Genomic DNA, 10,897 nt, shown 5'->3' on the forward strand with positions numbered 1-10,897 from the left:
ATCAAAAATGAACCCTGTAAGAGAATTTCTAATCTACCAAAATACATTCCCTTTTACTATGGGAAAAGTGCGAGAGAAACAGTTAAATGAGAAAGGTTCATGCTTTTTTCACAGAGAATATGTAAAGCTGGGACATTAAGGCACCACATTAACAAAAATCAAGATAGGAGAAACATATACGTACCTCTGTGCTCCACATGAGGCCTTCATGAAGAGAACCAGAACCATCGAAATCGCCAGAACTTTCATATTAGAGCAATCCGAAACTGTCAACAATAACACGGAGAAACTCCAAACTGGTAGATACTAACAGGTTCATTTACTGACTAGCTAAACTATCATGGAATTCTCTATAATAGGGAAGAAAGGACTGGAAACACTCAACCTTCCTTCTATACTCAGAGTGCATAACAGAAAGTAATGTTTCAAACCGCTGAAAACTTGGTAAGGAAGAAAAACCCACTAATAGCGACAATGATCAAATTTAAACCTGTAACCTCCACCTAAAAACTTAACTCGTTTCTTTGGACAAAGACGTGTGGAAGGAAAAAAACCTAGAAAGTTCAGGGAAGGAAGTTAAGATGGGTGTCGGACGAGCAAATGTAACCTGTAACAGGAGACTCGCTAAACACCAAAACAGGGATAATGAGACATGTATGACACTCCATTCAAAGCCATAACACGTGCCGAGATAGAGGATATATGGGATATTTCTAAATCTTAAGGACAGGGAAGTAATGGACTTACATGTTAAAGGCATGGATCATATCCCGGAACCACGCGCCAACTGCAGAAGCCATTTAAGTCTAGCTAAACGCCAAAAGAAGTGTAATTAATGGTAGCTGAAGACATCTGGCAAGGGCTAACCAGCCATATATTGTGTATTAAATGCTGGCCCATCTACGTATGTCAAGCACGTCATGGGGGGCGCATACATATCCATGGAACGGGACTCCGGCGGCCACCTTGCGTTTCCGGTGACGAGCACGGGACCCACCAACCGCGGGCCCGCCCCGTCTCGAACTTGACAACAGCGACCTCCCCTCGCGCCAAAATGCTATTCACTCCCGTTCGAAATCGGTCTGCCTCTGCAACCCGGATTGACGCTGCACAAGAGCTCTGTTACATTCCCGCTACATTCCTGGTACATTCCTGTTCGAAATCGGTCTGCCTCTGCAACCCGGATTGACGCTGCGCAAGAGCTCTGCTACATTCCTGGTACATTCCTAGTACATTCCTGTTACATTCCTGGTACATTCCTGTTACATTCCTGGTATCTTCTATCGATTGAAATCTGATTTTGCTGCAACATCTGCAGCAGGGAATCAATACATTTTGTCATTTCTTTACCAGCAGATTAGATATGATATAATGCCAGTAAAAACACAGGAAGCAGCCCTGCTTTTGGGTGCCATATCCGTCTCTACAAATGAAAAATCGTGGTTTTAAACCATACTTAGATATGTATTTAGAGAATCTTCTGGACATAAAACATTCATTTTTATTTAAATCTGCGAAGTTGGTATATAAATCTAGCTGTGACAAGGGCCATGATTTCATGCACTGAACACATCACCGGACAAGTTTTACATAGCCCTCCAAGCAATTACCAACAATAAGGAAATCAACTATTTCAACCCAACTCCTATGGAGCTTTGGGTATCTGTACTCCATGAGCTACAAATTTATTTCACCAGCTGCAATGGAAAATTTCCTTACACACCCATACAGAAGCACTCTTCAATGGCCTATATTATAGATGGCCATAAATAAACAGAGACTGGTTTTCAAGATTCAAACTCTAGTCTCTCACAAATTTATATCTAGGGAACCATCTTGATAATCAAGTGGTGATTATGTGTTCAATCATTCCCATTAATTAGGCTGGGAGCATAGCGTTTCCCACACTCAGGCAGGCGAGTGGGATAGCGTTCTCGGTCCTTGCATTAGTTGTAAACCAAATTGTTTCTCTGAATTGACTTCATCCTCGATCTCTCTTGGCTCGTTAGGCCTCCTGTTCCAGTTGAAATGAGAGAATTGGAGAATGAGGCTGAGCATGTGGACTCTGAAACAGGGCAGCCACTGAGAATGAACTTAGAGAACTTAGCAACAAATGGCTGATATCTGTAATCTACTCTATATTTGCCATTTTTAGTAGCCCAAGAGGAAGCATCCCATATTGATCCATATACCCAAAGTGGCCTCAATGGATAAGTAGATGAAATTCTTCTTGGGTACTTTCAGATAGCAATATCATCTACATAGAAGTTGCCATAGATCAACATGGTGAGTTGGATCAGAGTTGCAATGCAACCAAAAACTACATAGAATTTTACACAGAAATCAGACTTACATGATATAACTTGGAGTCCAGAGAAGGCTGTAGTTATGGAAGTCTTGAGTTGGGTCAAACCAGAGATGAAATTTCAACTCCCTGCCTGTGAGAACCTGCCCATCCCCTGTTCCATTTATGTAAACATTGGTCTGTAAGGTGTAGGGTTTTCCTGGTGTTGTCCCCAGGAACTCAATGTCTATTTCGTCATGGTGACCTGGGTACTCCTGGCTATTGGAGAGCTGCAAAGGCACACAGAAATACTTGCATGTGATCATTGTACAAAAATAGCAGCTCACACCCAGCTAGACCTCTCCTTGGTAAACATATGATCAATGGACATAAACCCATCTCTCAGATGTTCCTTGATATATACCTATAAGAAGCTACCCCATATCTGATAAGTACCTTCGTAAATACACATAAGAGACTAGCATTTACACATAAGAGACATTAATCTCGCACACTACATAGATAAGAGATTCATACATCAATTTGGTATTGGCTTGGCTGTGACCTCAAAATAATTAGAAGAGGATAGATAAGAGATTCATACACTAACTTGGTATTGGCTTGACTGTAACCTTGAAATTAGAAAATAACAATGATAAAAACACTAATACAAACCCATCTATACCAACAGTCACTTAAATCTGCATTCGGCATATGGAAATACCATGCACCTCCAAATTATTATTTAGGACGTAATATTTATGTAATATGCATTAGCCACCATGTTTCTAAAATGCAGCTCCATTTTCTTTATGCAACTTGAATGACATTTGCAATCCTCATGAACAAACCAAGTTCCAGGAAAAGATAATTTAACGCTGAAATGCAACTTACATAGAGTGCTGCGATGACTCCAGCTGTATAACCTGCATGTAGCTTAATAGCAGCACTGAAGAATCCGGACTTATAGGCCTCCAAAGACTTGAATCCACTACCTGAAATTATTCAATAGCAGATCTCTTGGATCAGGAAGAATACCAGAGCTAGCTGATGAGTTAAGGAGAATCCAAAACCATGGCTAACATCCAAAGTCAGGGAGACAAACACTCTTTAGACTGCATCACATTTCATGCAAAAATTAGTTATTCTACCGAAGGATAAACCAAACAAAATTAACCTGAAGAGCTGTCAAGCCAAATTGTGGTAGAGGACTCATCCTCTGACACTTGCTGATGCTGAGGACCCCAGAGATTAGAATAGCCATTATAAAAGTTTATGGTCTGGAACTTGGAGGTCACAGGAATGTGCTTCAAGTGAATTGTAGATGATGTATCTTATATTTCATTACTGAACAAATATATATCAAGAAATATACAAGTTGTCCTGCCTTGTGTAGGCAAAAATAGCCAGCTTAACCACTTTGGCTACAATTTTGAAAGATTCTACATCTTTCCCAAAAATGCCAAGCCCAGCTGTAATCTTAACTGCCAGCCCTTGAATGCAATGCCAGTTAAAGAGTAATCTCCCCTAGGAGAATCAATCATAAGCTTCTAAAAAAATAACATGCATATCATATGGACACTTTGTTATGTAATTGTTTTGGACTTCATCTGAGCATAACAAAGTGGAACAAACTGATTAAAGTTGTATAACCGTTTTTTCTTTGCAACAGATTTTGCATGTTATTATGTTTCTTTCAGCAATGTATTGATTATACCAAGATGAAGCATTTGAAAGTCTATAATACTGTTTTGTGCATGGGTAGGAAATATTGAAGGGGAGATAGGGAATTATGCTGTAAATGTGTTTATATCTGGTGGGGTCTTCAGTGTAAATTCTACACAATACAAAAAATTGCATTTCAAGTGGTGTTCAATATTCATAGTATGAACGGTTGCTCATATGTTTAGTCAATATTCGTGTTCCCTCATTTGTATAGGGATTTGAAGAATGAGGAAGTGGGAATTGATCAATGAGTTGGAGGTTGAGGACCCAGAAGGGATGATAGAGTTTTCAGCGGAAGATTTGACATGGACAGAAGTAGCAGGAGACCAAGTCGCAATTATTCCATATTGTCGACTTGAGGATTTTATAAGGGGAGAGCAAATGAGGGAACCCGCACCTACTCAATTTGTTGCTAAAATTCGAAAAATTAAAGATGTGAAGGATATCAAGAGGACAAATTATTCAACATATCTAGAATATGTTGTGTGAGTCTCTCTCTTTCTCTCTCTCTATCTATATATATATATATATATATATATAAAATTTTGATTTTAAGTTCACTATGTCAAACATGCATAAATATTTTATTTAATTTTTGGTGAATTGTTGATCACAGATATAGGTGTGCCTATGGTCCAAATCATGTACAATCCAGCAATGTGGCTGAACTTGGATCCACAACTAAGAAACGTCTTCCACGTCACAGCATCAAAGTTGGTTGTCAGTGTCACTTTATTATGCGACGACTTGCTCTTAGACCAAATGATGCCGTTCTAATATATATAGCATGCAGACATATTGATGACAAAAATGTGGTTTGTCATGGAAATGAGGCAAATGACATGCCCAAGAAATTCAATTTTGCGCCGCATTTAACACAGCATATACGAACTATTGTTGAAGATTTGGTTCGTGATGGTTTTAATGCTACGATGATCTGGGAAAAATTTATCTTTGATTTAAGGTATGGATCTGGTGAGTTTTTCACAGGGGCACCTCGAGATTCTTTCATGACAAGAAAGGATGTGTCAAACATGTACAGTAATATCAAGAGGCTAGAGTATGTGAAGCATGAAAGTGATCCATTGAGTGTGGATTGTTGGGTTAGTGAGTGCCCAGAGAGCTTTTTCTTCTACCAACAACAAGATGTTGTTAAAAACATTCCTTTCATTATAGGCATACAAACTAAGTGGATGCTTTCAATGATGGTGAGATACTCACACAACAACATGTTATCAATGGACTCCACTTTTAGCACTAACAAATATTGGGTAAACATATTTACCAAAACTTCATTTATTCTACTTTATTTCAATGTCGTCCTCTTATATGCTTATAATCTTGTTTTCTTATTGTAATGCAGTATCAACTGTACACCATAATGGCTTTTGATGATCATCACAATGGGATTCCAGTGGCATGGGTAATATCATCACGGCATGGTACTTCTGATATTTGTAAATGGATGTCGCAATTATTTGCAAATGGGAAAAAGGAAAACCCAGATTGGCATGTCTGAGCTGTCATCACAGATGATGCATCAGCGGAAATTGAGGCATTAAGGTGAACCAGTTTTTTCTTTTTAGAAGAGATAAAAAGCAATAATGTTCAAGGATATTCTCTTATAATGTTATATTATTTCAGGACTTGCACAAACTGTACACTATTATTGTGTGTATGGCATGTCCGTAGAGCCTGGTTGAAAAATGTTGGAACAAAAGTCAGGGGAAAGGAAAATAAAGTCCGTATCTTCCGTGCTCTGGGATTAATCATGCATTCGTGTGAAGATGATGCATCTGTGCAACATGAAATTCAAAGTTTCTTTGATGAATTCAAAGAAGAAACTGTGTTTTTGGATTATTTTGCAACCAACTGGTTAAACAACAACAAGCTATGTAAGTTTCCTAAGGTTGCATTTTATCAATTTATTTTGTAATTGACCATTTTCTATTGTTTTTTCGCATCTAATATATGTTTTTTTTTCCAAATATGTGGGCAAAAGCATATAGGGACTTCCCACATTCCAACCAGGATACTAATAATGCTATCGAATCTTATCACCGGTATCTAAAGCAAAGGTACTTCTGTGAGAAGAATAATGCGTCCCATAGAAGGGTGGATTGGTTGTTGCACCTATTATTAAAAAAGGTTGAGTTGTATTACATTCACATGCAACGTCTAAAAAATGCTGGTTTTGTCCGAGCTTCAAAAATTGAGCAACAAATAAATTTAAGTGCGTGCAAAGCAAAGAATATCCCAGATGAAGATTGTATGGCTGATGGAAACAAGGAAAGTGAGTATTTGGTTCGTAGCCAAACTACGGCAACTCGTGATACATGGTATCATGTCATATATAAAGGGTTGAACCTAAACTTTTGTAATTGCAAATGGGCCCTAAATGGCAATATTTGTAAGCATATTTTAAAAGTTGAGATGGTAGTGACTAGCAAGGTTTCAAGGGGCAATGAATTGCCTAATGTCTGTAGGTCTATTACAGAAAGACCTGGATATTTACTTGATTTAAATGAATCATTTGTAATGAGCCCATAAATTGAAATGAACCTTCCAGCTTCTCCTTCCACTGATTCAACCATTGTAAGGCAAGATAGCGCCCTAACAATCGATGAGGAAATTAAATTTGTGATCTCATCAACTCATAAGAGATTGAGGGGTTTATTACAAATAACACCCACATCTTTGGAGCAGGCATATGCACTAAATCAATTGGTAAAAAATGTAAGCCAAGAGTACAATAATAAGAAATTTGATGTTGTAACTCCATCCAAGGTCACTACCAAGAGGCGACATAGTTTCTTGAGCCCAACAAAAAAAGGGGGGCAAAGTGTTCCTGCGTTGAAATCAAGAAAATATGGACCACAGTTTCTAAAGGTTGGACGGTGTCGTGGAAGGAAAAGAAGCATGAATGAACAATTGGAGATTTCTTCTACAAAAGAAATCAATCTGGACCACACATCTAGAAGGGTACAAGGTTCTATTTTTCAAAATACTAGTATGGAAATATTAATTGATGTACCATTTAATGTGAAATTCAAAATATCATTATCTTCATTGCCTTCAATGCGATTACATAACAACGTGTTTTTTTCTTTTTTGTTACAGCTGAAGAATCCACATCTCATAATACTTCAAGTTGCCAAGTTCATTTATTTCATGAGAATAATGTGGATCCAAATATGGGGGGTTCATTGATTCATTTTCCATTTGATTCACCACGTCCACCTCTCCCGTTTGATCATCGAACCCCCTGGTTGTTTCCACCAATGGCACCAAATTCATTCATTGGGCAGCCTACTTCAACCCATAACATTTTGGTTCCACACCCTAGGGTGATGCCCCCTATTGTACAACCAGTCGGATTGTATCGCCGCTTGCACTCTATACAGGAAATAGTGGGTGAAAAGAACAATCAAAGTGCCAGCAATCAATGGCAAGATGACAAATATTCGAGCTAATGAGTATTCATGGATATAATATGGACATAACCCTATAAAGGGATCTCCTAATCCAAGAACATGTTGTGAGCATGATGGGTTGAAAATGTTTTTGGATATGTACAACATTATCTAATTTCAATTTTGTATGGTTATTGTATTGAGCTATTGAAATCTTTTTGTTGAACTCAAAGCATATAAAATCTCAGTGTAAATGTTGGCTGACAAACTCCAAGATAAATCACTGCTCTGTTTTGCCACAACATCCATCACCAATAACTCCCTGGGATTATGTTGGTCGAGTCCAACATCAAAAATTCATCAGCTAATCTTTCTCAAACTTCTGATGACCATCTCATGTTACCAAATACAGGCACAAGATAATCCATTTTCAAGAACCAGCGTATGACAATGAACAGGAAATTTTATAAAAACCTAGCCTTTGTGTTTGACATCTTAATGGGCCTGTTCATTGTGGGTCTGCAAATACAGCATTTGCAAGTGTCATTCCTACCGGTAACTGCAAGCTGGGATTTGCAGTAATCTCTGGCAAAATATTTCAAACAGATAAGGGCATCAATCTTTTAATAAGTAAATCACTCATATCAGGGTTTCGTTGCCTAATTTCTCATGCATAGTTGTCATATATATTGGTGTCAGTGACTGGGCTCTCAAACATGTCTAAGGATTTCTTCACCTCCAAACATCTAACACAATTGTTGTCGAAGGTCATCAGCACTTTGCAAATATTGCTCAGCAGATTAAGTTACTAATACAGTGTTCCTTTGGCATCCATTACTACAGATTGCTACACCTGTTACAGCAGATATTTGCACCTGTTACAGTAGATTTTTTACATCTGATACATCAAGTTTCCAACATCCACTACAACAAACATTTTACATATGTTACAACAGCATTTTGTGGGTGTTTGTTAACAAGGTGAATCTATGACCACCATTTTAAAACTTCAAGTACCCATGATCTCCACAAAGCCTCTGTTACATCTTCTAGTCTGATGTGATATCTACAACAATTTGTCATGTGTGGTGTCTGAAACAATTGTAGGCACTCACTTCTGAAATTGCATTTCATGAGCGTTTGTCAAGAGGGCAAATCTGTTATTTCCATTTTACAACTTCAGGTGCCCATGATCTCACAAAGCTTCTGCTTCATATTCTACTCTAGGTTGTCATCTACAATAGTTGTCTTGGTGTGGTGTCTGCAACAAATCTGGGTATCAACTTTTGAAATTATGGATTGCAACTATTATGTTCCCTAGCATTTTTGGCTTTCACATACTCTTATGATGCTTGCTTTGCTCATCATCATGGGCATTTTACAAAAGTTTATAAATTTTTCTTGAACCTTCATGTCAAAACCCCTTATTAATGAAATTTCAGTGTAGGGCAATTAATGCAACTTCAGAAATTTCACCTCATAATGGTGGTTTCCTGGATTTAATCCCTCTGTGCTTTCAGCCTTAGGGTTGATCTGATATTTTTAATTTACAGCAGCAAACAGTGGGCCACGCTTCACTTCACTTCAACCCAACACACTAGGCAGCTCAAAAGAAAAGATACCAAACATATGCCAACAACTTTCAGCCCTTAGAGCACACTTTTAAAGCATATACCAGATCTGGAAATCACTTTATTACAGCAGAAAATCTGCTCTCTTATCTTCTAGTTATGTGTTAAAGCACTTCAATTTCAGCCCTATTTTATGTCAAATCAGAATGAACAAGTGTTGGAAATTACCCAATGGAAAATACAATGCTAATTGAAAATCAGTTAAACAAATTTAGATGGTTGGAAACTTCATATATATATATATATATATATATATATATATAAAGAGAGAGAATAAATGAACTACATATACATACCACAGCTTTATCACAAAGGCAGTACAAACCCTAGGTAGGGAAAACCATGAAAACACTAACCACCACCAAGGATCCACACAATGCTAGCATCAACACCAGCATGTCCTCCTTGGCTTCAACACTTGTCTCCCAGCACTGTCCAAGATGTTTCCTCCTCAATCAAATATCACAAGTAGCACTAGGGTTTCCAATACCCTAGTCTTCTTCTCTCACACGAGCTAAAAGAGCAATGCTTTCTTATCCTCTACAGTTTATCACAAACACTAGTTTCTTTGCCTCCTTTAGGATGAAATACTAACCTTAGCAAAACCTTGAACTGCTCCAAGAACCTAGCACTCCAGGACACAGAGATAATATGATGAAGTGTACAAAGAGAAAAAGGGACAAGTTCACTGCACTACCCACATCTCAAAGACAATATGATCAAATCAATGTATAAAAGAACTCTCTCCTTTATTTATATGAGAGGGAAGAAGGCCAACAATATAAAGTGGGGCTAAACATCTGCAAGCAACCTAACTATACACAAGACTATATATATATATATATACTGATTTTCAAAACACTTGCCATTTATGTTTCAGAACAAGATCCATATCAGTGCAACTTAGCAATAAAATAAAACAGTTAAAAAAGAGAAAATTTGAGAGTTCCTGGTCAAACATTTTATGCAGACTATGTTATATAAATTTCTCCCCATGCTCATAAATCCATATGTGGATATGTTTTTTCGCCATTTCCTGAAATTTTCATGGTGTGATTTCTGCAACCTGTATCCATATCCTCACTCCAGGTGACACAGGACCTTACTGGCATATTACTATACTAAATTCATGATTCCAAGAGAAAGAGATCTTGTGAAGATGCCAAATACACAACTCATTATAAGGACTTCTCTTACACAACTCATTATAAGGAGAAGCTAGTGGCAAATCAATGAGCCAAAGTCCAATGACACAAAACGAGCTGTGATCATTGATAGTTGCAAATTGTGGAGCTAGGGAGGCATGCCTTCAGAGGGAGAAACCTTGAGAAACTTGTCACTGTAAATTGGTTCTTGCACGATTGAGTTGATCTTTGGTTGTGTTCTTACCAAGTGTGGTAAGTTACATTCTGAGTGGATCCTAAGTATGATATCATTGAAAACATGAATTCCAGTAAAATATATTTAAGGGTATATATACCATCCAAAAAGATGTAAAACTTACAATACAATACAATTGAAATATATATATATATATCACAGAGTGGGTTTATATATTTGTGTGAGAGGCACAATTTTGTTGTGAAGAAATTTTCACTTTTTGGAGTCACTATATGGCGGGGATACATTAATTAAATATCTGTTAATGCATTACATTATGTCACTATATGTGTAACTCGGTTTATAAAAACCTCAACTTTAAAAACTATGTACTTTTCTTGATCCCCGTTTTAGATATATTACTTCACTTGGTCAAATGTAAAGTGATATTCATTCTAAACTTTGAAGTTTTAAGAGAGCTTCGAACTCATTGTAACGTTTCTTTGTAAAAGACTCTGCTTTAC

General features: G+C 37.5%; 1 pseudogene across 1 annotated transcript; it reads right to left on the bottom strand.

The window, feature by feature from the left end:
- Positions 1-1,661: 1,661 nt before the first annotated feature.
- LOC149149720 (putative xyloglucan endotransglucosylase/hydrolase protein 32) lies at positions 1,662-8,257 on the bottom strand (annotated as a pseudogene). The gene is made up of 6 exons (XR_016263226.1): positions 8,238-8,257; positions 7,952-8,007; positions 3,462-3,617; positions 3,179-3,279; positions 2,354-2,574; positions 1,662-2,268 (listed from the first exon to the last, which is right to left on the bottom strand). The product of XR_016263226.1 is annotated as a putative xyloglucan endotransglucosylase/hydrolase protein 32 (transcript).
- Positions 8,258-10,897: the final 2,640 nt, after the last annotated feature.

The sequence above is a fragment of the Pinus tabuliformis genome, chromosome 9, assembly GCF_031772625.1.
Source record: "Pinus tabuliformis cultivar Carrire ecotype Pingquan chromosome 9, CPIR1, whole genome shotgun sequence".
NCBI classification, from domain to species: domain Eukaryota; kingdom Viridiplantae; phylum Streptophyta; class Pinopsida; order Pinales; family Pinaceae; genus Pinus; species Pinus tabuliformis.